Genomic DNA, 25,533 nt, shown 5'->3' with positions numbered 1-25,533 from the left:
CCCAGTCCGAGGCTTTTCTATTATATCATGTCATGTCATCACATGTCACATGTCATGTTTGTCATCATATTACTATCTTCCTCATATTTAGAACTATCGTCTCCAAAAAAGGATTGGTAGTGATTCCCCCATCATTAGAGGTCATCAGAGAAAATAGGGATGAATAAATACTTAAAGTGTATTTGTCCAACAAGATCTCAAATCACTTGTTGGAGATGCTCTATGAGATAGTCTTGTTTAGTTATGAGGTTGACCGCCAGAGCACAAATTATTTTTTCAGCCATAATAACTTCTAAAAACAAATTATTAAAGTATGGAGGGGTTGGGATAAGGCTCAGTGGAGGAAATACTCATGTTTATAAAATCGTGGATATTTTCGCTTTCATACCTAGCATCCTTCCTCCCCTAGTAAATGATGTCACAACCTGAGACAGTTTTTTTTCATCAATAACGTAATAAGGAACTGTTCGCTCCTTGAGGGTAGAAACAACTTTGTTTGTTCCCCAAATACCTGGCACAATGCCAGCCAACTCAGAGATGCTTACTAAACTTTGATTAATAGATCAATTAAAATTCTGCTTTGATGCTTTATTAGAGCATGGATGTGACCCAGAGTTCTTGGAGGCTGCCCGTGGAACACAAATTCAGGCAGACGTTATGAAAGTATAAATATAGGATATGTCTGGTAATGTCTGGGATGCATGGATGAGCCTTGATGAATACTGTCTGTCACTTGCTAGATGCAAAGGATACAAGAACAAATATCGAACAGTCTCTGTCCTCAGGTAGCTTATATTCTATGTGAGCAAACCATGGTTCATCCTATCCTTAAGAACAGGGACTACTTTGTGTTTATCTTGAAGTCCCTAGCACTTTCTACAGTGCCAAGCAAATAGGAGGCAATAACCTGCTCATTGATTGATTGACTTGTTGATTTGATGAAGAGGAACTCAAGATGTCTTCTCTCACAATCTCTGCTACCTAGTACTAGAAATGCTGTTTCTCCAGCAAGACTTTGTATGACTGCCCTTCCCTGTGAACTGAAACTTTTCCCTCCTCATTTCTGCCTCCTGGTTTCCTTGAAGTCTTTCAAATTCCAATTCAGATGCCTCCTTCTACAACAACCATTCAACCAACAAGCATTGTGTAAATACTTCATGTCCTAGGTGCTGGACATATACAAAGACCACAGACAAAACAACATGTTCCTTAGGGAGTTTACATTTCTGCTACTATCCCTACCTAACATTTACAAATTGCATAACTTTTTAGAATTTACATTATCTCATGCAAGCCTTAAAACAGTCTTGGAGGTAGGTGCTGTTATTTTCTTGCTGATGAGGAAACTGAGTCATGGGTTAAGTGACTCATCCAGGGTCACACAGCAGGAAAGCCTCAATGGTGAGATTTCAGGTGCCCAACTTGCTCCACTGAGTCACTTTATTAAGCTGTGATAGTGGAGTTTTTATCTCGGAGAGGGTACCTACCCCAATAATTCTTGTACGGATGTTCAGGATTAAGGCTCTCCCATTGAAATCCCATAAAGCCTGCATTTTCTTGTTTCCAAAGGCTCCTAGCCTGACAACAAGTAAAACAACCCTGAGCTAATCATTCCATTGTTACAAACAACCAGTTTTCCCCAACTTGAGTAAGCCAGCTTTCATCCAAATGCTCCATCTGCTCCATGATAATGAGGCCAGCTTTAGGCTGAGGTGCCCCTTGCAAACACTGAACAGACACATAATGCTGGTTCTGGCCTCCCAAGCAGTGAGTGAAACGGAGTTCAAGGGGTCTGTTGCTGGCCTTGTTAAATAGTGTGGGGCAGCTCAGTGCAAGCCTTCTGCTTCCATTCGAATGGAGATGGGGAAGCAATCTCTTGGAAGCTCCAGCTAATGAGCAAGTGAAGGAACAAGTGAAAAGGTCCAGGACTCTGGCTTTGAGCATGGCACTGGTTGGCTGGCCACCATCTAGCTCTGCAAATGAGAAACTTGGGCAAATTTGGCTGAGACTCTGAGTGGTGATTTACTGGTATTTTATATTCAAGACATGAGATGCTGTGACCCACATTCTGGAGAAGTTTGTTCCTGAAGAAGCCCCTTGTCAAAACTGACGACATCTTAAAGATGAGGATGATAGCTGTAATGGTGGCTGGTATTTATATAGTATCTACTCTGTGCTAGGTACTGTGATCAGCCCTTTGCCCATGTGTAGTTTGATAATATTTAGATGACTCATTGCAAGAGCTAGCATAATGTAACAAAGAGAAAACTGACAGTGGAGACTGGAAGATCCATCTCTGACACATTCTGGTTGTGTGACCCTGATCGAGTCACTTCAACTCTAAGGTATTTAAAGTTGCAAAGCCATTGGGAGAGAGAGTTCCCGGCATCATGAATGAAGAAGGACCTGCTACATGGAATGGGAGTGATTTGACAACGTCAGTTATGCATTTATTATGTGCTGAGGCACAATCAGAGGTCAACCAATAGAGAAGCCCCACCTCTCAGGGCTTCTAGTGTCACACAGGCAATTTAAATAACACAGTAATGTATTATACGTGCATTAATAATGTCTTACTTTTATATTGTGCTTAAGAAAGATAGTCAGGAAAACCTGGGTTTATAAACCCTGGCTTATACGTAGTAATTGTGACAATCCTTAACTGGCCTAATCTCCCATTACCTCAGAAATGGGCTAAGTCTCTGCGTTACGGAGTAGTTGTGACCCTTGTGGGTGAAAGGAAGTTACATGCTAGGAGTTCCCTATGATCAATTAGCAGATGTTTATTAAATGCTTACCAGGTACCAGACACTTTGCTAGGTGCTGGCAAAGACAAAAGACCCGAAGACAAAAATGAAATAATTACTGCTCGTACTGATGAAACCATGACTCTAGACCTCCGTTGTCATCCCCAGCTCCCAAATGTTTGCAAAGAATTTTGTTGATGTTATCTGATTTGGGCTCAATAACCCTGGGGAGATAACATTATTATTGTTTATTTATTATTGTTTATAGATATTTTCTGTTTCTAGATAAATACCTGAGGCTCATGGGAAGGTTGAATGATTTCTTATGGTAACATAGGTGAGGTTAGAAGCAGGTTTGGAGACTCAGTCCTTCTGATTACAAATTAGTGTGATGGGCTTGTTAGAAAAAACAAAACAAAAAGACTCTTCCTCCCAATCAATGTTGGCCCTTGTAGAATGGGCTGCCTTGGAGGGGCTGGTTCCCTGTCCCTAGAAGTCTTCCCGCAGAGGCTGGCCCTTCCCTTGGGGTGCTGGTCACATGGTTCTTGTTCAGGTTGCTATCAGACTGTGGCCTCTGAGGTCCTTTCCCAGCTCTGCGGATCATATGATTCTTAAATAAACATAAAGACTCTTCATTTTCACTATTAGCCTCAGCTCAAGATCAAAGGGCATCCAAAGGCTTTAAGCAGGCAGTGAACTTTGGCTGAGAGCATTTCTCTTGGCAGAGTCAGATGCGTGCTGTTCTAGCCAGTGGCCGACCATACCCAAAGTCTGAAAGTCCTCTCATTTGATAAACTGTCTCTGCGTTACTGGGACCAAGGTACGGGAACTGTAAGCCAGCCTTGGCTGCCCGCCATCCCAGTGTCCTCTCCTTGTTCCAGTCCTGTGGAGGAGGATGCTTTTCCAGTGGTTGTTGTGTTGCATCACACGCAATAGGTGCTTCAGATATCTTGGCTGAAAGATACTGAGTCCATTCCAATGTTTACTAATCATTTTGTTCCTCAAAGATAAGCATTCGGTCTTCCTCCTTGCACCCTTGCCAGCACCAACCTAACACAACCTGTTGCACACCTTAGACACTTAATCAAGGGGGATTACATGGAGAAAGGACTACTTTGGTGAGCTGCCCTTCCATCCCCAGCCTGGTGTGGGAGTGGGGGGAACTGAGGCCCTTCAGTCCCTTTACTATAATGATAGTCACTCATAGCACATGTTATTACAGCATAGTTTTTTAAGGTTTGCTAAATGTTTGCAGACATTTTGTAGAGACAGCAGACTCAGATTTGGAAGGAGCCTTTGAGGTCCTCTAGCCCAGAGCTCTCATTTTACAGAGGGAGAAACCAAGGCGGAGAAGTTATGTGACTTATCCAAGGTCACACAATAGTAAATGATGGGAGTAGGATTTGAATCAATGAATTCTGACTCCAAATCTAGCTCCCATTCCACTGCACTCAGTGATCCTTCACAACGGTCATCAACAAGTGTTTCTGAAGGACCTACTATGTGCCACACACTGTGCTAAGCACTGGGGACACAAATACAAAAGTGATGTATTCCATGCTCTAAGGATACTTACTTTCTATCAGACTGAGAGCACTCATCCGAAAGAGCGGTGGCCAGGGACAGGGGTGTTTTGGTCATACTACCTTGACTGCTGTTCTCAAGGCAAGAGTAGGAAAGGGGCCAATGGGGATGGCTCTGCTTCTTGGCCATAAGGAGCATGGTGGATTAAGGTCCAGGCCATATGTGATGGGTCCTCACCAGTCAGAAGCCCAGAGTCCTGGAGCAAGAGCATAGAGTGAAAGATTCGAGGTATAAGCCAGAGCACAGAAGTGGAAGATGATGAAGATGCTACCCCAAATGTTGCCACTGAAAGAGCTGAAAGGGACCTCAGAGGCCACGTAGGCCAACTCCCCCATTTTACAAAGGGTATGAGGTGATTCACCCAATGTCACACAGATTCTTGAGAGTTAATACTTGAACTCCAGTCCTCTGCCTCCAAATCAGGAGCTCTCTCTCCCTTGTACTCCCTGACATAATTAGTGCATAGTACTTTGCAGCCTGAAGCATTTAGAGACCAGTTGTTAGTTTAAAGAGGTGCCCCAACAATCAGAAATCCCCTGATAAGAGATTGAGATCACCAGACTGGCAATCGGAGGACAGATCACTTACTGCATGGATGACTTTGAGCAAGCCATTGATCTATCAACGAATCAATGAGGTTTTTAATATTTTTAATATTTAAAAAATTGTGTTTATCTTTTTTAACATCTTTATCTCCAACTAGATCCTGCCCTCCTTTTCCTAGTGAGTCATTGCTTGATAACAAAATATTTTTGAAAGAAAGGGGGAAAGACAGTTCAACAAAACTAACGAAGAAATCAACTCATCTGTTAGTATATATAGGATTCCACATCCTCCTTCCCTGCCTCTGCACAAAGAAGAAGATATATGTCTTCATCTCTCCCCCAGAGTTGGGCAGGCTGGAATGCCTTTGGAGAATTGTGAAGTTTAATGACTAATTCCAAGCTTCTTCAGAGGGCAAGGGGGGCCGTGTGTGTGTGTGTGTGTGTGTGTGTGTGTGTGTGTGTGTGTGTATATATGTATTCTACTGGGGTTGCAGGTGGTAGTAAGGCATGTTCTGCACACATCATCGATCATCATTACTTTCATCACTACCGCCACCATCATGGAAGATTTAAGAAATGTTCATCACAGAAATGGCAGTGGAGGGGCACATGTGGAGTGTGAGCAGGCTGCAGCCAGATGAGGGACTCTGAAGGGCAGGAATCAGGAAAGTCATCAAGGAGAAGAAGACCGACGGGTCTCATGGCAAGAAGGAGGAATGCTGGGTGGATGGCTGATGGGCTCCACTGGTACCGCCACAGCGGCAGAGAAAGGAAAGGCTTTCTCCAGCCTGTTGGGTTGACCCACTGTGGTCAATTTATGGGAGGACATGGGCAAGAACTATATAAGTCTACATGGGTTAAACTACAACTTTGGGTTGTCTGTCTAAATCAATGAGGTCACAGATGTGTTGGAGCATTTCGTGTAGATTTCCAAGGCTTTTTGGTCATTTTTATTACTCAGACTCAACTTAGTTGTGGTGGTGGTGGTTTTGCTATATCCAAAAGCATTCATTTATATACATATGTGTGTGTATTTATCTTTTTGATCTGATTCTTGATGCTGAGTGTATGAAGATCAAGATGAAATAGTTCCTACCTTCAGGAAGCTTACATTCTACCAGAGGAAACACAATGGATACTGTGTGCAAAATACTTACAATGTAAATTCGGAATAATTTTGGTAGAGAGGCATTTGCAGTTGGGAGAATTGGGAAAGATTTTGTGGAGAAGATGTTGCTTTGAGCTTCCAGCTTTCTCACCTATAAATTGAGTGGATTGGAGGAGACGCCCTGTACCGACTCTTCCCACTCTAAGTCAACAATAGATACAAATATCTTCATTTTGACACATGAGAAGACCAAGGTCCTCATAAGGGAAGTGACTTGTGAAGGGTTACAATCAGCTTAAGTGGGAAAGTCAACAACTCCAGACCTAACATCTTCTAACTTGAAATCTAGTCTTCTTTCCATTGTACCAGGATGTTCACTACCTTCCCTACAAAATAAGTTGATTGCTTCAAAGATTTCAGGAATTTACGTCCTACAGCTGATAGCGTTGGGTAGTAACCACAATCAGCACACCCTTGGTACATTCTCTTGCCAGACATTGGGCTAAGCGCTTTATAACTATCTCATTTGTTCCTCACAATCATCCTGGGAGGTAGGTGCTATTATTATGCATAGTCTACAGTTGTAGAAATTGAGGGAAACAGATTAAGTGACTTGCCCAGAGTCACCCAGCTAGTGTCTGAGACTGGATTTGAACTCAGGGCTTCCTGATTCCAAGACCAGATCTCTATCCACTGCAACACATAGCCTCAGCTTCAGTGTACTAGGGTAGAGAGTGGGTGCTTAGTGTAATACTTGTGGTATTGAATTGTGTCTGTCCCTTGGTTATCTTGCTCACCCAAGAGGAGATAAATTGGTGACTTTAAAATGGTAATAGGGCATGCTATCATATGCTCTATTGGAAATTGAAGAAAGATGAGAGGGAGGAGAATGTGGGAGACAGAGGAAGAAAATGAGAAAAGATAGGAGAGAAAATGAGAGAGACTGAGAGGGAAGGAGAAGGGAGTGGGGAGAGGAAGGGAGGGGAGGAGGAAAGAACAGACAGGCAAGATGAGATTAAGGAAAGGCCTCCTGTTGGAGGTAGTACCTGAGTTGTTCTCTGCAGCCAGCTGGTGATTCTGAGAGGCTCATGGTTAAGGAGGGCACACATTCCAGGCATAATTACGATCCCAGCTATGTACTTTGTCCTTCCTTCTTTGTAAGGCCTCTCCCCACTTGTGAGAGGTGCCCAGGCTTTGCTGGCTGTCAAAGACTGTTTGTCGGCTTCCCGAGGTGGGTAACATAACTTTGTTTCTTGTCATTGTCTGCTAGGAGAATGCTTCAAATTAATTTTCTTGGGTTGTTGGGTTTTGTTTGATTTTAGAGGTTGTTCTGAGGTTTTTCCCCTGGGAAAGTCAGCTTCTTTTGGAGGTAAATTTTTCAGTAGGATGTAAGAGCTTGGAGGTTCTTAGGACCTTAGAACAGAGCTAGAAGGAGCCTACAGACGTTGAATGGGAGCTCTAAAAGGGACCTTGGAACATACACTGTCACACCTGAGAGATAACTTGGAACACAGAATGTTGGAAAGTAAACAGATTGGAAAGAACCTTAGAACATAGCCTATTAGACCATAGAACTTAGAATGTCAGAGTTTGGAAGTGACTCTTAGATCTTAAAACATAGAATGTTAGAACTCCATAAAAAATCATAGACATTAATCCAGTTCAACAGTCACTGGTGCCTTTTATGTGTTAGGGATACACATACTTTCCATACAGCTGGTAAGGCTTAAAGCCACACCAACTCTTAGACCTTAGGGGAATACCCTTTGCTTCCTAAAAACTGTGAGTTGAACACCATGGGTATTGTTTAATCACTTTTTTAGCTGTGTCCAACTCTTCATGACCCCATTTGGGGTTATTCTTTTTACATTTCCTTCTCCAGCTCATTTTACAGATGAGGAAACTGAGGCAAACAGGCTGAAGTGACTTGTCCAAGGTCACATAATCAGTAAGTGTCTGAGACCAAAATTGAAATTGGGTTTTCCCTGACTTCAGGACTACCATTCTATCTACTGCACCATATCATCCTTTTCAGAAGCAGGAATCAAGTCTACCTAGGTCATACAGCTTTTTAATACACTATAGAATGTCAGATGTGGGAGGGATCCCAGAACATTGAGTATTAGCACTGGAAAGGAACTTAGAATATAGAATGTCAGAGCTGAAAGGGACCTTAGAGGATGTAAGACATAGAAGGGACCTTAGTTCAGAGAATATTAGAGCATAAAATGTTAGAACTCAGGAGGGAGTGACTCAGAACCTACAATGTTATTAATTTGAATTTTAAAGCCTCATGGGTCCTCTTCATTAGAGATTACCTCTCCCAACCATCTCACTTTACAGAGAGGGAAGTAGAAGCCAAGAGAAAGAACCGGGGCTTGCTCTCAGTTCCATTTCCTAGAGGTCTGCCTTTATGCCCCTGGGGAAGCACTTGCCAGAAATGTCACTCTACAGTCCCAAATTATGTGGAATTGGATCTGGACCATGGCCTTCTTTTCTGGCGCGGTAAAAGACTTCAGAAGGGCCATGTTCTTTAGCATGCATATTGCATGCTTCTTCTAAAAAAGCTTGGTTTCTATTGGAGGCAGGAGAGGAGGGGGTGGCATTTCAATAAGCAAGAAAATTGGACCTTGGAGGAATTGTAGCCTGGTTGGAAAGCATGTGAAAGTGCTTTTCTCAAGCTTTGACACAAGCGTGAGTCGCTGAGAGGAATAATACCCAGGGCTTTCTGGTATGGGGAATCTATTTCTTCTGTCACTATTAGAGGTACTGTGCTTCCTTCTAGCTGTTTTTTTTTGTTGTTGTTGCTGTTGTTAACCCGGATGTGAAGAGCAAATAATGAAGGAGAAGAAGTCAGGAGAACTGGAGGTCATGCCTCATCCTGTTGACGATTTAAAATTAAATGACATTCGAGGCTTGAAACTGGCATTTGATTTTCACTGCAAAAGGCAGCTTTGGGTTGTAGGGGATGCCCCCTTCCTGAATTACTAGACTCCTCAGTTGTTTTAACCTAGCTTCTTATGGAGAGTGTTTGAGAATGGCAGAGCTGGGTGGGACTGTAGAACACAGGTCATCTGAGCCAGATGGAGTTTAGAATACAGACAGTTAGGAGATGGGACACAGAATGTGAAATATTGGAAGAGAATTTCAAATATGACTTCTGACAGGGCTGTGACCTTGGTTTAAGCCCTCAACCCCTCCCATCTGAATTCAACTTCTGATTGGTTTCCCTGCTCAGGTCTCTCCCCACTCTCATCCATCCTTCACTTAGCAGTTAAACTACACTTCCTTAAGTGAGGTCTGTCTATATCATCTGTCTCCCTGTATTTAACACACTCTAGTGCCTTCCTACTATCTCCAGGATCAAATATAATATTTTAGCATTCAAAGCCCTCCACCTTACATTTCTTACATTTTGCACATCTGCTACTCATCACACTCCCACACATATCCTGTGATCCCAGTGACACCAGCTTCCATATTGTTTCTTGAACCTGACACAACATCCCCTGATTCTGGCTGTCCTCTGTGTTTCGAACTCTCTCCCTCCTCATCCTCACCTCCTGACTCCCCTGGTTTCCTTCAAGTTTCAGATAAAATCCCACACTAGGCAAGAACCATGTACCAACCCTCCTTAACCTTGATGCCTTCCCTCTGAAGTTATCCCAGATTTATTCTGGATTTATCTTGTACGTGGATTTTGCATGCAAAGTTGTTTGCATATTGTCTCGCCCATTATGTTGCAAGCTCCTTGACTGGCAGAAATTGGTTGCTTTGGTTGTTTTGCCTTTGTATCCCTAGCACTTAGCACAGTGCCTAGCACATAGTAGGCCTTTAACAAATGCTTGTTGACTGACTGACCCATAAACCACCCCGCCATCATGAAGGTGGTGATCCTGTTTCTCTCCATTCTGTACACTGTCCATCCCTCTTGTGCAGGATCTCACTTTCAGGGATTCTTTTTGCCTTTTTTAAGCTGTAATGGATGTTGAGCCTGGAAATACTTATTGCTACCAATGGATGGTGTCATGATTCAAACACAGGACTCAGAGTTGGCTGAGTTCACGTCCTGTCTCTTGACACTTCCTAGCTGTGGGGTCTTGAGACAGTTCCTTAACCTCTGGGCTACAATTTCCTCACCTATGACATGGGACAAACAGTGTCTTGTAGGGAGGTTGTAAGAAAATGCTGATTGGCAGTCATTCGGTCTCCACTTGAAGACCTTCAGTGCCACTCTGGATGGAGGTAACCGCTTTGGATGCTTCTTGTTGTTGGGAGGTTTTGGCTTCTCTTTTTCCCCTAATCAAGCCTACATCTGCCCTTCTGCAGCTTACATCCATTATTTCTGTTGCTATCCTCAATCCTTCTTCCATTCTACAGTCTTTCAAATCTTTGAAGGTGATGTACGTTGCCTCATTGGGTTTTCTTTCCTCTAGGCTAGATAATCCCCACTCCATTGATCTGATCCTTATATTGCCTGACCTTGAGGCCTCTTACCAACCTTGTCTTATAACTGGATAGTCTTTCATTTACCGATATCTCTTTCCTTTCATATCTCATTCTGGTTGCTATAGGTACTTGGCTTTGCCTTTGGTAACAGACCTTGCTTAGTTCCTGAGATCAAGGCTGTTCTGTCTGACCTCTTTGAACTGAATGAGTGAGCAGAGAGCATCAATGCAAATGACCTGTCCATGAGAGTACATGATACATATTCCTGTACCTGTCATCTTTCTGCCTGCCCCCTACAAACCTAGTGTATGGAGGGACTAATGCTGTGCCCCCTCTAGCAGCCTGGTGACCAGTGTAAGGCTATGATATCTGTATTTCTTTGAGTGTGGCATTTCAGGTATCTTGTCCAGAATTTCAGATACAGAGCTGGAAGGGAATACACAGTCCCAATCTTACAGTTCTAGATGCTATATGGATCACAGATAGGTCATCTAGGCTAAATCCTTCCTTTTGAGGAAAGTTAAATTTCCCAAAAGTCATAGAGATTGTAAGTGACCAAGTCTAGATTTGAACTTCAGTTCTCTGATATCAGAGCTGGCACATTTTTCGAGGTCCAGAGAAGGCAACAAGCCTTTATTAAGGACTTACTCTGTGCTAGATATTCTAGATTTCTCCAGACGAGAAAGTGAGGCTGGTGACTTTGCATCACTTAAATCCAGTTCACTTGCCAGTCATGGCATCATCACCTTCCTGATACCATGGTCCTTTTTGAGAATGAAGGAAAAACAATCATAACTCTGTGCTAGGCACTTCGATGGAGAAAATGCAGTGGGTCAAGAGTGGAGCCCAGAGAGGAATGAACACAGGGCTAGCCTGAGTACTTTCCTCAAAATGGAACAGAGATATAGCTCCAGTCCTCCCCTTTTCATTTTGAACTTCCTTCATCCTAGGTCATTTGTTCTATGAGTTCTAGAGCTAGTGACCCTTCTCCATATCCTCCCTTCTCTTCCTCAAATCAGTCCTGCCATTTTCAGATACAGACTCCTTTTTCATATGTTTCATTCAGTCATTCAGTCATCAGAAGTTTAATTTAGTTGACTACATGACTTGGACCTGTGGCCCAATTAGCAGGTGTAATAGTTTTACAGTGGATATCTCAGAATTTCAGTTAGAAAGAACTCCAGAAATATATATATACAAAAATTCCTCTTCATCGTAGTGGATTATTCAGCCCTGGAAGACCTCTACTATTGGGGAGCCTACTGCCTTGCCAAGGGGTCAAACTATGTTGAGATTACTCTAAATGGCAGGAAATTTTTCCTTTAATCCATTAATGAAATTTTTGTTGAGTGCTTCCTGATACCAGGAACTCTGCATCAAACTTAAGTCTGCTACTTTGCCAAGTGTAGGTATTGCTTCTAATTTTGTACCCTAGGACCAAACAGAAAATTTACAGGACAGCCCTTCATGCCCTTGGAGAGAAGTATCACATGCTTCTTAAGTTTCCTCCTCTTCAGGAAAAATATCACCTATTCCTTTACCAGGCTACTATATTGCAAGAACCTTTTTGGCTTCCTCAACACGCTCTCCAGATTAATCAATATCCTTCCTAATATGTGATGCCCAGGGCTAAACACAGTTCTTCAGATGAGGTCTGACCAGGGCAGAGGACTGAGTGACTATACCCTCCCTAGTCTTCTGACTTCCCCGCTCTTAATGTAGTTTGATTGCGCCAACACTTGTGCCTTCCATATCTCACTGGTGACTCACTTAGCTTGCAGTCACAGACAATCAAAGTCAAGAGAATGAGAATCCCAATGCCGGGCCCTGTTAAGGGACTCTCTGGGCCCTTGTCCTCTCCCAGGTCGAGCATTCTGACAAGGCCAGCCATCCTCCAGCCCTGAAAGAAAATCACAGATATGTGGGAAAAGGAAGGTGAGATTGCCTAGGCCGTAGGCTTTAGGTCCCTTACGGTGCTGACACCAAGTAACCTCTCTCTGTCTAACTAGAGAGGTGAAGGAATTAATGAGCAAGTGTCTAGAAAGGACTGGGAGGCTTTGAGAAAGACAGTCACCATGGAACACCCCACATGCTCACATGCTGAGAATTGATGGGACTGGTTATTAGTCAGGCCCTTGCTGACCCACAAAGTCTATTTTTAAATGGGCATTTAGTTCACTCAAATCAGTTAGGCCAGTGGTGTTCTGTTTAGCCCTCTGGTGAGACTTTGGGTAAAAAGCAGTGCCCAAATAGTATGAAATTTGCCCATTAGGAATCTAGCTGAGAGAGGCGAAACATTACACAAGTATTTTCTTACACCTAAGTGAAAGAAGCAGCTTTTGTGAATCTGGGATTTTTATTTATTATTATTATTATTAATTATTATTATTTGTGAGAGTGACAAGTTGTGAATCCCTTACGCTAGTCAGTGGGAAGAAACTCTTGGTGCCTTTTAAAAAGGAAAATAAATCTCCAGTGCAGATTCTTTTAAGCTGAAAGGTGGGAAAAGTATGTTTTTCTCAAAGTTTCTGTCTTCATTTACCTCTCAAATATTTTTTAAATGTTTATTTAAAGTTTTAAGTTCCCAGTTCTATCCCTCCCTTCCCTCCTCCCTCCCTGAGATGATAAGCAATCACATATAGGTTATACATGTGTAATTATGTAAAATATCCCCATATTAGTCATTTTGTACAGGAAGACTCAAAAGAAAAAAAAAGGAAAGAAAGTGAAAACCGTTTCAGACTGTATTCAAACAATATCAGTAGTTTCACTGGAGGCAAATAGTATATATGTTTTATCATTAGTCCTTTGGAATTGTCTTGGATCATTGTGTTACTGAGAAAAGCTAAGTCCGTCACAGTTCTTCAGTGAATAATATTGCTGTCACTGTGCACAATGTTCTCCTGGTTCTACTCATTTCACTTTGCATCAGTTCATTTAGGTCTTTCCAGGTTTTTCTATCAGACACATAATTGTTGAGCACTTGGTCATTCATTAATTTAATGACTATTTCTTGAGTGTCTGTTATGTGTTAGGTGCTAGGGATTCAGAGACCAGAAAAGAATTAAACTTTAACCTGAAGGAGTTTATATTCTTCTTATGGGGGAAGACAATATATACCTAGAAATGGAAATATAAAATATGTATTGATGGAGGAGTGGTAACAGCTGGGAGAAACAGACAAGACTTTGCATAGGGGTCTGTGTATGAGCTGAACCTTGATGAAATCTGGGGATTTTAAGAAGGGGAGGTGAGGAGGGAATTCATTTCAAAGATGGGAGATAATGTAGACAAACACTCAGAAAGGAAAGATAATGATAAGAAAAAGAGAAATCAGACCAGTTTGCTTGGAACAAATCATACATGATGTAACATTCAGTAAGCGTGAGAAGGTTTACTGTATTGGAGCCAGGTTGTGAAAGCCTCTAAGGACTGAGAAGTATGTAGTTTTTATTTTAAAATTTTATTATTTTTTAACACATTTTAAAAAAGCGAGTTCCAAATTCTCTCCCTCCCTCTAGACCCTCTGCAACCTTTGGAGAAGGCGAGCAGTGTGATATTATTTATATGTGTGAAGTCATGCAAAGCATATTTCCATATTAGCCATGTTGCAAACAGAAAAACAAGGCAAGTGCAAACATACTTGTATTTGTACTCCGAGTCTGTCAGCTCTCTCTCTGGAGGTGGAGAGCATTCACTGCTTTGTTGTCTTCAAGGAAATAGGGGTCCAGCGGAGCTTCTGGAGAAAGGGAGTGTCTGGGCCACAACCACTCTGGGAAAATCACTTTGGATTTCCACTGTGTGGAAGGTGGCTTGTTGTGGGGAAAGGCTAGAGGCAAGGAGGACAATGAGGAGACTGTTGCGATAGCCCAGGCAAGAAATTATGCGCACTCTGTGCACATCACCATGGTAGACACGGTTCAGACTTCAAGAAAACCTGAATACACAGTATCAATAATAAAGAAAAAATTGTTGAAGAATAATTCATTAAACAACGCCCAGGTTGAAAATAAATAAATAAATTGATACTACGAAGAGCTGAGAACTGCACAGCCTTTTAAGGTGTTTGTAAACTGTTTGTTGCTATTTAATTGTTCAGTCGTGTCCAACTCTTTGGGACCCCATGGATCATAGCACACCAGGCTCTTCTTTCCCCCACTATCTCCCAAAATCTGTCCAAGCTTATGTACATTGCTTCCATGACACTATCGATCATCTCTGCCTCTGCCTTTTCCTTTTGCCTTCAATCTTTCCCAATATCAAAATTTTTTTTTTCCAACGAGTCCCATCTTCTTATTATGTGGCCATAGTATTTAAGCTTCAGCCTCAGTGTTTGACCTTCCAGTTAACAGTCTGAATCAATTTCTTTGTGTTGACTGATTGGATCTCCATGCTATCCAAGGGACTCTCCAAAATCTTCTCCAGTACCCCAACTCAACACCATTGATTCTGCAGTACTCTTATAGACTGCATGTGTATATAGAGAAGAGTGTATAATGTGCTATATGTATATGCGTTATATTTATATACATTTATATATTATGTATTATTTTTATTATTCCCACACATTTTCTGTATTAGCCCATAACCACTCTGTGAATTAGGTGCTTAAAGTTAACCTCATTTTGAAAAAGAGGAAATTGAGGCTTTTGAGACTTAAGTAACTTATCCAAGGTCACCCAGCTAGAAAGTGAAAGTGAAACCGTGATGGACTTGGAAATAATAACACATAGCAGGGATACTTGTGTGATCCATATATGATCTCCTAGGTTCACAGATCTGAGGTTGGAAGGGACCTTAGCGAGGTCTAATCTAACCCTTCAGAAGGTGAATGTCTGGCCCAAGGTCTCATAGATAGGAAATAGAAGAGCCAGACATTGAATCCAGGTCCTTTGCCTTCTCGTCCAGTGTTTGAAATACCATGCTACACTGCCCCTTCTCAAGACTTGGACAACAAACGCCAGCTCTTGTTTTTGTTTTTTTTAATTGTCTTTTGGGAAGCTACTTGTACCTTCAGAGAATTAGTTTTCTCATCTATAAAATGGAGATATTTTGCTATCCACCTCTCAGTATAAAGTATACTATCTTCAGTATAAAAAGTCACCATGGGATCAGCAGGGAGAAGGTCCCACTCAAGACACCAGACCTCACAACAATCCATCCCTGACCTCTCTCAAGATAGTGTGGTATTAGGATAGGCGACTGGATTTGGAGTTAGGAGAAGCTGGGTTTGAATTCAGCCCCAGTTATATACTAGCTATATAATTCTGGACAAATCAAGTAACCTTCTTTGCCTCAGTGTGTTTGCCTGTAAAATTAGGAGATCGGACTCCAAAGGCTTGAAGTTCCATGATAGCTCTTAACCCATGCTCCTCTGATGTCTGTGTGGTCTTCTCCCCCACTGTTTCTATGTAGAGATCTTCCACTCCTGCCATGCTAATTCTCTCGTTGCTGTTTTGCTAATAGGGTCCACCCCTTCCTCTTCCCTTGCTAGCAAATCTTTCAATGTTAGGGTCAAATAGCTCCTTCTCTGTGAAACCTTCCCCTATCTCATCTCCTTGTCCCTTAATTAAGTTCTTAAATCAGTTAGGATAATCTTTACTTTTCCTTGAGTTCTCTTTGGAATTTTTTCCCTTGACTTCTACATTCAATTTTGTATTTAGGACTTTCATGTTATAGTATTGTCTTCCCAGCTGGACTCCAGGCTTTTGGGGAGCAGAGACTATCCTGACCAGTACTTGGCTTAGCAGAAAGAGGTAATAAGACTCACACTATCTGCTTTTGGGATGGTTGTGAGAATGGAATTTTGTTTACTTTAAGTCATCTGGAAATCAATGAGTTAAGCACTAAACATTTGGGAAGCACTACTCTGAGGTCGCAGGCTCTGTGCTAGACGTTGAGGAGACACCTAGACACTTGATGGGCAGCTTGGTGGTGCAGTAGAAAGAGCACTAGTGCAGGAGTCAGGAGGACCTGAGTTCAAATCTCACCTCAGACACTTGACACTCACTAGCTGTGTGACCTTGGGCAAGTCACTTAACCCCAACTGCCTCATCCTGGGCCATCTCCAGTCATCCTGATGAATATCTGGTCACTGGATTCAGATGGCTCTGGAGGAGAAGTGAGGCTGGTGACCTGCACAACCCTCCCTCACTCAAAACAAAGTCAAGTGCAAGTCATGTCATCATTTCTCTGATGGTATGGTCTTCTTCGGCAATGAAGGATGAACACTTGGTGGGGCACTGGACTGCGAGTTAGTAAGTCCTGTGTTTGAATCCTGCCTCAGACACTTGCTGCCTGGGTGATCTTGGGCAAGGCCCAGCCTCTGCTCAGCCTTGGTATCCTCAAATGAGGACAATGATGACCCCCTTGTCCCAGGGTCATTGAGAGGATCAAATGTGATAGGTAACGAGGCTTGCACAACATGAAGCACTACATACATGTTAATGATTATTGAATTTTATTAAACAGGTTATTTCAAATAAAGCTGTTCCTTTGAAAGAATCTCTTGGGTGCCCTTTGTCCTTGGGAGCCTGGAGACTGACTGACTGACTGACTGACTGCAAGCTCCCTAAGTATCTTTTCCTAGCTGAGAACAGCAATTACGTTTTGCTATTTGTATTCCTCAACACTTAGGAAAATGCCTAAAATATGTGAATTTTCATTCATTCATACAATAATTCTTGGAAAAGACCCTGACGTTTGGAAAGATTGAAGTCAAAGGGAAGGTGGAGGCTAAGATAGAGAGATAGTGTCATGGAAACAATCAACATGCAGGTGAACAGGCTTTGGGGGGTGGTGAGGGATCAAAGGGTATGGTGGGCTAGGTCCATGGCGTCACAAAGAGTTGGACATTACTGAATGACTGAACAGCAACATTCATTCATTCTTCCATCTATTCATGTATATTTCTGGCCTCTATTCTAAATATTCTCGCTATAGGCTTCTGTCCTTCCAATCTTAGCCACCCCATTTGTAGACACATGCCCTTGGCTCCCAAGGAGAAGGAGCCAGTCACGGGGTTTTATTCCAGAAAGAATTTTTTCCCCAGGCTAAAGTGAACTAAACTCTAAGCTCAGTGCCTTACTGAGCATGGTTTAGAGGCACCATCTTCCTTTATTAAGGAACCTGTGTTATCATTATCACTGATGCATATACACTCCATCAGGGTCATAATTGTGGAAACTGGATGGGTTCATGGGGGATAGCATGTTTCTTTTTATGAAGGAAATCAGAAGTATGTATGGCTCACATACTACAGTAATTGAGATGGGGCTCCATTTTCACTAGCAAATAATGACAGACATAAAGGATGATGAGGTGGGGTTGCCTTTTAAAAAAAATAAGGGTGATAAAATTCTACATTGGGAATAAGACTGAAAACAGGACAGCAATAAGATATTTGCTGGAGGGCCCTTCCCGAGTTGGGAGAGCGTGGGCTTCTTTACTGTGTCCAAGATTAGAAGAGACCAGAGAAGTCGTGGAGGGAACAAAAGTCTGACTGCTAGCCTGAGCCATTGGGAAAGCAGCCTAATGAAGCTCTGACCAAGTGGCTGATGCCCTTCCATGGGGGCAGGGCTAAAGGAAGTCAGAGGGAGCTACTGAGGTGAGAAGAGGAGATCCAACTTAGGAGGCACAAGTCCTGGCTTCTTGTCCTGACTCTGCTCTGTAACCTCGATGAAATTACTTCACCTTACGGAGGCTCATCTGTAGAATGGGCATGTTACAATTTGCATGATTACCATGATGGAAAGAATCAAGCGAGGGGCCATGTGTGAGGCTGGAAAGTATCCTGGAACCTGAGTAGGGGAGAATTTGGATGATAGGTTTGAAAGGTCGAAAGAACACCAGCTAGAAATCCACCAGGTCCACAGCCTCGTTTTACATACAAGGAGGAAATAACCTCAGCTAGAGATTCTCTGAGTTCACAGTTTACAGATGAGTCGATGGGTGCATAGAGAGGGGAGAAATCTTACCAAAGTTACCCAGGGAGTAAGGAACAGCTTGAACAGCTTGGATCTTCACTCACATCTGCTGATTCCAAGACTTGAGTTCTTTCTGCTGGGATGTGGGAATTCTGGCTGTGATGTGCTGGTTACTGACCTTATTGATCAATTAATCTATAAGAGATGCCTTCCCTCTGGGATTCTGCCCAGTTTATCCTCCCTGTATATCTGCTTTGTGTGTAATGTTTGCATGGTGTCTCCTCCATTAGAACTCGTTAAGGAGGAAGGAGGAGGTAACATGTATACACACACACACACACACACACTTATACTCTGTGTATCTGTACATATGTGGCTGTATTGCAGTGAATGGAACCTCAAACAAACAAATGCCTTGACAACTTCACCTTCTGATTTCCCTGTGAATACACCGGTATTATTTACTCTTTGCCTCCAGATGGCATTTTATTACCTTCAAAGTTAACCATGTGGAAGTGAGGAATTGTCCAAACAAATTTATAAAAATGGTGAATCATTATATGCATGTGTGTATACAAGTGTACATGCATAGACGTGTGACTGTGCCTACATGTACATGCAATCTTCATGTTAATATGTAGTCATGTATACCGACACACAAGTATATATTTGGTACATATATACTATATACATATATTTTGGCTATGTGTGCATGTACAAGCATGTATGCATAGACATGTGCATATATGTACGTACAATATGTGTACATACAATCGTGTTAATATGTAGTCGTGTGTACAAACACACACAAGTGTATATCTACACATTTACACTATATACACATGTTTTTGGCTACGTGTGTGTGTACATGCATGCTACATAAAAGGAATGCCAGGTAGCTGAGAGGAAAGGGCACTAGCAGCTGGTGGGGATTGATTAATAATAATAAATAAACAGTAACAATTTCCTAGGGCACTTATTACTGTACGTGCTTTATGATTATTGTCTCATTTAATCCTCACAACAACCATGGCAGTAGCTGGTATTATTTTTCCCATTTTACAGATGAAGCAAATAAGGCAAACTCCGTTTCAAAGGTTAAATGACTTGGCCTAGGTCACACAGTCAGATAAGTGCCTTGAATGCAGATTGGAGCTCATGACTTCCTGTCTCTGGGATAAGCCCCAGCTGCCCCTCATCCTTGAGAAGGTTTGAGAAGATCGCCTTAAGGCTGTAAAAACCAAGTTTAAATGAGACTCTGACGCCCACTGATGATCGATCACATAGCTTGTAAGCTGCATCTTCTGTCTTAGCCTCAGTTTCTCCACCTGTAAATAGAAGGAAATCCGACATGCACTCACTTCCTTTCAGACATGTTGTAAGAAGAGTGCTTTGGAAAACAAAATACCGTAGAAATGTGAATTATTATTATGCAAAGGGCTTTTTAAACCATGAAGTGCTGTAGACACATAAGTTATCATTATTATAACTGGTGAACTCCTGTTCAGCTCACCGTTTACAGATGTTTGGACACAATTCCTCACTTCTACGTGGTTAACTTTGAAGATAATGAAATGCCACTTGGAGGAGGAGAGTAAATAATGCCTGTATATTCACAGGAAAATCAGCGGGTGAAGCTGCCAAATAAGGCATTTGTTTATTTGAGATTCCATTCACTAGGAGAGCCTCATTAAATCCTTGCCTTTCCTTCCCATGGTTCCCAAAGGACTCCTTGACACTGAGGATTACTCAAACACTTTCCAGGAGGCACACATCCCAGAGAGAACCGGGTGCCAGGGCAGGACTATGGGGCAATCCTGATTTCATTGTATTTTGAACTTTTTTCCCTTACTGTTCTCAATCAATCAATTGATCAGCAAGCATTTATTAAGTACCTACTGTGTGACTGGCAAGAGGCAGCAGGGTGTAGTAGATTGAGAGCTTTCAGAAGACCCAGACTCATTTCCCTCTTCTGACTCTCGTTGGATGTGTGATCTTGGCCAAGTCATTTAACCTCTCAGTGCCCTCAGGAAGCTCCCTAAAATTCATTCCATTTCAGAACCCATTTGTACAAGGTATTTCCTCATCTGGCAGATCCCTATGCCCATGGAATCATAGGTCCAATCCTTATCCCTATTTATGTGCTGTGATAGTCATGATGACCACAGTTACAAAAGGAAAATACTCCCTGAACTCAAGGGTCTTAAACTCTATGAGGGAGACACCTTATCCATATGAGTGAGTACAAAATGAGGTTGTTTAGAAAGGGAAGGACCCTGGCCCTTGGAAGTATCTGAAACGGCTCTGAAATGAACAATTTTGTCTTACGGTGTCCTGGCTCAAAGATGTTTAAAGTAGCTTTGTGCCTCCAGGAAAGTCTCTTTACTTGCAGGAGTCTCAGTTTCCTCATCTGTACAATGGACATGAGTAGCTTCTCAACCCATATCATGGCATGGTTGTAAATATTCATCAAGATACCACTGGAAGTATAACATTACAACTTTACAGAAACATCGGGGAACGTTGTTTTCTTTGAGAGACTACATGGTGTGGTAATTAGAGGGAAAAAAGTTCAGGAAAACACATTCAAGTGCTATTTCTCTTAGTACTAGCTATTACCATTCACTCTGTCTTTACCTTAATTTGTTCACCTGCAAAATGAGGGAGATGGATCCAGTGGCCTCTAAGGACACTTCTGGTTCTCTCCTTGTTCACTGCCATTCTCTAGAATCATGTTTGGTCACAAAGGGCATTGATCTAGTGCCAGAGTGACTGACAGCACTCACAGGAAGCCAAGTTTCCATATACCCCCATTTTCTGTAAATAAAAATACCCCATCCTCATCTTTTCCTGTATAATTTGATGTAAACAACTAGGCTCATGTCAGCTATTATAGTATGTGGCATATGTGTGTGTGTCTGATTTTTTTCCATAAAAAGTATGCAGGTACTCCTCATGAAACTCCAATAAAGGGATTTCTGCATGGAAAGTTCCCTACACCAGGGATATCACAGGTCCAAGTCCAGATTTCCTCCCTTCCACAATATTGTTTTTTCTACAAAGAGCACATATGAGGGATTTGATGTTGATCAATCATATCTGATTCTTCATGACCCCATTTGAGATTGTCTTAAAGTGGTATTGAAGTGGTTTTCCAGTTCCTTCTCCAGATCATTTTACAAATGAGGAAACTGAGGCAAACAGGATTAAGTGACTTGCCCAGGGAGTGAGTGTCTGGGGCCAGATTTGGAGTCAAATTTTCCTCTCTCTAGACCTGGTGCTCTATCCCACTGCATCCTAATATGAAGGATACTCCTTGTAAAAATAATGTCATCCCAGCTCAAATAACACTTTTTGAAGGACTTAGCTGTAAAGAACAGGTCTTGTGGCAACTTGAGAAGTTAGTCTAGGTAATGTGGGGAGAGCAGGAAGGAGCAACGTACAGTAGACAGCCTGTGCTCCCCTAGTGTCATCATGATGTTAAGAGAACACAGGGAATAAGTCTGTAGAGGGCTACTGTCAGCAGAGTGTTTTGTAAGTTTTAAAGTAAAAAAAATTAGAGATATGAATAATAATCAATAATGCCAAGAATAATGGGAAATCACTGAATGTCTCCATGCCTCAGACATCTATCTCTCTAAGACTTCAGGTTATGTGAAGGTCCAGATCTCACATAATGATTGTATGACCCTGGGCAGGTAAACTGACCCTTATGTGCCTTGTGCGTTGCAGAGTAGATGCCATTCTGCCTTGCTGAGTACCAGTAGCTCCCCAAATTAATGAAATCATAGGTCCAGTAGAAAGGAAAGAAGGAAGGAAGGAAGAAAAGGAAGGAAGGAAAGAAAGAAAGGAAAAGAAGGAGGGAGGGAGGAAGGGGGGGAGGGGGAAAGGAAGAAAGAAGGAGGTGAAAAAGAAATGTCATGATGTCCACCCGTGAATGAGTTCCCTGTGATGAAATCTCAGGTCCTTGATTTAAAACAAAAGAGTAAGAGATGATCCAGGAAAGGATGGGGTTGATATAGATGTTGTTTTTTGTTTGCACTAAGCTTCCCTACTGTGTCCAGAGATGAAAAGGATCACTGTAATGAAATATCATTGAGCTATAAACGTTTAATGAAGCAGTGTGATCCATTAGCTAAATGAAATGTTGGTAAAGATGCCCAGTTGCTCGTCTAGTAAATTCCCATGATTTTACTAAGCCCAGCTCGCAACTTGTTTTGTGCATTTGGTTTGATTAAAGTTAACACATCTCATTCCTACCCTTGTTGTCTTGCTGGAGCTTGATGAATATGAGAATGATGGCAGGACCCTACATTTGTCTGGAGTTCCCTTTGTGTTTTTCAAAGTGTTCTTGGAGATGATATTTGGGAACAGTGATAGAGCTGGACTTGGAACCTCAAGATGTGAGTTCAAGTTCTGACTTTGAATCAGTTATTTCAGTTCTGTGGGCCTCAGGGTTTTTTTTTTATTATTATTTATCAAATAAGTGGACCGGACTCAATGATCATCGTCTGTTACAGGGAGACTGGGGTGCAGGTAAGCCTAGAGGTATCTCTAGGGTGATTTACACAATGTGAGATTCTCTCCAGACCTGGGGCTTTGGTGAATCTAGTAGAACTTTGGATAGAGCAAATGGATCAAGTGATGTTTGCCTTTCTTGAACTGTCCCATCACTTCCAATGTACAGAGGGTTAGTATTGAGCTGTAGTATTTAAGGAAGCTGTCACTGGAAAGTATAAAGTTGAGCACAGCCATATTGCCTGTAAATGTCATGTTGTCATGTGGTATTTTGGCTCTTGGTTCTATCATGTTTATTTGTTTTTAAGAGGCCAGTGGTTCTCTAATTGAATTTCTGAGGTCTGTGTTCAAGTTCAGTACTTGGTTTGTAGATTCCTCAAGCATTTCCTCACCTTTCCTGCCTTTTGATTGTGCCATGATATTTCTTCTTGTTTCCCTATACATTTAGGCTCCATCTTTGCTACTTTCTGCTTTCTTAATATTTTCCACTATATCTGTTGAAGGGAGTATGCAAAATACTTTCAGTCCATCTCTTCATTTGATCTTTGGGACAAAACCTTTTAGGGGAAGCTTTGGAAGAAGTAACGTTCAGGCCAGTGACAGGTAAACATCCATTGCCCCAGCCACTAGACTTGGGTTACTTTGTCCCAAGGTGACCATAACTCTTTGGGTGCCTTGTCAAACCACGGCAGGCCACTGGAACCTGAAGCACTTTTGTCATGAGAATTTATTTTCTTTTTCTTCCCTTTTTTTTTAAAAAAAAAATCACATTCCCTGCATTTTATACTCATGAACTTGAGTATTTGAACCCAAATCTAGGACTTGACATTTATTCCTGTATAATTTCATTTCATTAGCGTTAGCCCGACATTCCAACCTGTTGAGGTCATCTTTGATCCTAACACTGTCATCTGGTATATTAGCTATAATCTTCTGGACGTCTGTAAGACATCTGAACATCTCATCTTCTAGACATCTTCTGGATATGTGGGGGGGGGCAGGGCTATAGAGAAAAAACAGAGAGACAAGTAGAGACATAAAGAGACTAGCAAAGAAAGAGGCTGAGGCACAGAGAAATGGAGAAAGGGATGCCAAGACAGAGTCATAGGACAGAAAGAAAAAGAGAAAAACAAATAAAGACAGAGACAAAAACACAGACAGAAACAAGCAGAGAAATAGAAAAATGGAGGCTGAGAGAGACAGAGAGAGAGAGCAAAAGAGAGACAAAGGCAGAAAGAAACAGGAGAGACAGAGAAAAAACAAATAGAAAAACAAAAACAGAAACAGAGGGAGATAGAAAGAGATACAGAGAGGGGAAGGAGGAGAGAGAAGAAAGAGGGAAGAGGAAGAGGGGAAGGAGAGCAAGAGAGTAAGTGGCTGAGTGGAAGAAACTATGAATCTGGAGGCAGAAGACTTCATTGAAGACTGAGCTCTCTTTCTTGAGTGACCCTGTGCAAATCACTCCTCTGTCCTCCCTTCTTCCTCTAAAAATAATGGATTGGACTCAATGCAGAGACTCCAAGTCTTTTTCTGCGTCATGCCTTCATTTGCCAGTATGAGGAAGCCCAGGAACTGCTTCTCACAATCATGTCTTTAACTGCTTCAAATAAAATAGATCTAATTTCAGGGGGAAAAGCAATTATATGTGGAAATAAATTATCAAAATTAAACACAAGTTTAGGACCTCAAGGTCAAGAACCTTCCTGCTAAAGGATTTCTAAGGTTCCTTTTAGCCACCACATTTTATGGCAGTATATGTTTGTGTCTGTGAGCCTGTGCATTCATTGCATGTGTGTGTGTGTATGAGTGTGTGCATGTGTGTGTGTGGCTGTTCCTGAGCTTTGTGCTTCCCTTTCCTCCTGGCTTGTTTATTGCTGGGGGTTGAATTCTGTCCTTTGCCAGCCCAGGCTTCCCCATTGCTCGGCCCTCATCCCAGACAGCCAGAGCGTCTGTAGTGTACATCTCGATGTGAAGAGCTCATTACGGAAAGCCTGACACACTTCAGGAATATTAAATTACCAGAGATTGCACGGCGCCAAGAAACATTATTGAAGCTTCTCAAAATTCGGAATGAGCCTGAATTTCTGTGATTGATAGAATTTCACAGCTTCTCCTGCATAGGGTGGGGAGAGAAAAGAAGATTTTAATTGTCATATTGTCCCAGGTTGTGGTGGACTTGATTTTCCCTAATTACAGATAATGCATTTCTGAAATTATTTGATTGAGGTTCCTTCTCAGACTTGGCCCAGGCTTCTTGACTCCTTATGAAATCAAGAAGGGACTGTGGTTGACATAATGACATTGTCTTGCTAGGCTTCCGTGGCTTGTTTCCCTCTTTATTAGGGACCAAGAAGATCTTACTGTACATACATGCATATGTACATAAATGCGTATGTATGTATGTTATCTCCTTACTCCTGAAATTCATAAGCCATTTTTGAGGCTCTTGAATAAAAAGATTTTTTGGTAGAATGGGGGCAGGATACTTCAGAGAGGTAGCTTAATTTCATCAATGACAGCACAGGGAGGGAGGGAGGAAAGAAGGAAGGAAGGAGGGAGGGAGGGAAGGAAGGAAGGTTGGTTATATTAAATATCTACTATATTCCATGCTAAACCCTTAACAAATATTATGTCATCTGATCCTCACTGTAGCACTG

At 42.0% G+C, this 25,533-nt stretch overlaps 1 protein-coding gene across 17 annotated transcripts in view; it reads left to right on the top strand.

Annotated features, from left to right (window-relative positions):
- Positions 1 to 25,533, top strand: part of DAB1 (DAB adaptor protein 1) — a 1,307,076-nt gene that overhangs the window by 987,345 nt on the left and 294,198 nt on the right. The window contains exon 1 of one of the 17 annotated variants that reach the window (XM_072649608.1): positions 7,031 to 7,215. The exons of the other annotated variants lie outside the window; for them this stretch is intronic. The gene's annotated coding sequence lies outside the window, so the exon portion shown is untranslated. Of the gene's footprint in view, positions 1 to 7,030; positions 7,216 to 25,533 lie in introns of those variants that run through there. 17 annotated transcript variants of the gene reach the window in all.

This window comes from Notamacropus eugenii, chromosome 2, assembly GCF_028372415.1.
Source record: "Notamacropus eugenii isolate mMacEug1 chromosome 2, mMacEug1.pri_v2, whole genome shotgun sequence".
In the NCBI taxonomy this organism is placed as follows: Eukaryota; Metazoa; Chordata; class Mammalia; order Diprotodontia; family Macropodidae; genus Notamacropus; species Notamacropus eugenii.
This window is presented reverse-complemented; position numbering and strand designations above follow the sequence as displayed.